Source organism: Meleagris gallopavo, chromosome 10 (assembly GCF_000146605.3).
Source record: "Meleagris gallopavo isolate NT-WF06-2002-E0010 breed Aviagen turkey brand Nicholas breeding stock chromosome 10, Turkey_5.1, whole genome shotgun sequence".
In the NCBI taxonomy this organism is placed as follows: domain Eukaryota; kingdom Metazoa; phylum Chordata; class Aves; order Galliformes; family Phasianidae; genus Meleagris; species Meleagris gallopavo.
The window spans coordinates 27,676,073-27,677,102 of record NC_015020.2 but is presented as its reverse complement, the minus strand read 5'-3'; the positions used below and the strand labels follow the sequence as shown (position 1 = coordinate 27,677,102).

At 71.4% G+C, this 1,030-nt stretch overlaps 1 pseudogene; it reads right to left on the bottom strand.

Moving 5' to 3' along the window:
• Positions 1 to 46: 46 nt before the first annotated feature.
• LOC109369134 lies at positions 47 to 1,023 on the bottom strand (annotated as a pseudogene).
• Between the last annotated feature and the right edge of the window lie 7 nt (positions 1,024 to 1,030).

Genomic DNA, 1,030 nt, shown 5'->3' with positions numbered 1-1,030 from the left:
CCGGCCGCAGCGCGGAGCTCCGCGCAGCCAGAAGCGAGGGATGCCCTCAGCCCCGCCCGGCACAGCCCCGCTCCCGCTCCCACCCCGCCGCTGGGCGCCGCCGCTCACCGGGAGTCTTGGACGGCGTCTTGCTGCCGCTGTAGGAGCGGTTGGCCGGCTTCATGGGCGACATGCTGGCGGCGGGACTGGGGCCGGCGCTCTCCTTGGCCTTGCGCTGCCACCGCGCGGGCGGGGCGTTGGGGATCGGCGTGTCCAGCTTCAGCAGCCCGTGCAGGTCCGCCTCGAACACAAAGTGCGCCATGGCGCTGCGGGCGACCCGCCGGATCAGCGGGGCACAGCCAGGCACGGCCGCTCCCCTCCCGTTAGGTCGCGCCTCAGACCACCCTTCTCCACGGCGACCACCCTTCTCCACGGCCTCCCCCCTTCGGACCTCAACACCCTCCGGCCCGGAGCCCAGCCGCCGCCGGCCCCTCTCACCTCCACGTCCCCGCTCAGCCTCACGCAGCAACCCCAGCTCACTTCGGCTTTTAAACCCCGCGCGGCCTCCCTTCCCATTGGTCGCTTCAAATCTAAACCGCCGCACGTTGTCATGGCGACCCCGAGCAGCCGCGCTGCGATTGGCTAAGCCGCAGAGTGGGGCGGGGCTTTCCCCGCCGGGACGCGGTCTGTCCGGCAGTGGCGAGGGTCGAGGTACGGGATCTGCCCGGGCATGGGGCGGGGCCAGCGGCGGCGCAAAGGAGCGAGGAGGCCGCGTGGTTGGTCTATATTTTACGGTCTATACTTTATATCCCAGGGGGAAAAGGGACCGAGGGCGCTCCGCGCGGCTCCCAGCCGCCCATCAGCAGGTAGGAATGGTTGGCGATGTCCGTGCTGGGCACCGGGCGGCCGTTAGCGGGTTCTGGCGGAGGATCCCCGGGCTCGCCGCGGGGTCCGGGCAGCACCTCCAGCAGGCAGGGCAGCACGGCGTCCTCCGGCGGCTGCTTGTAGAATGCGCCGGGCTGTGGAGGGGGGATGAGGAGATGCGCTCGGG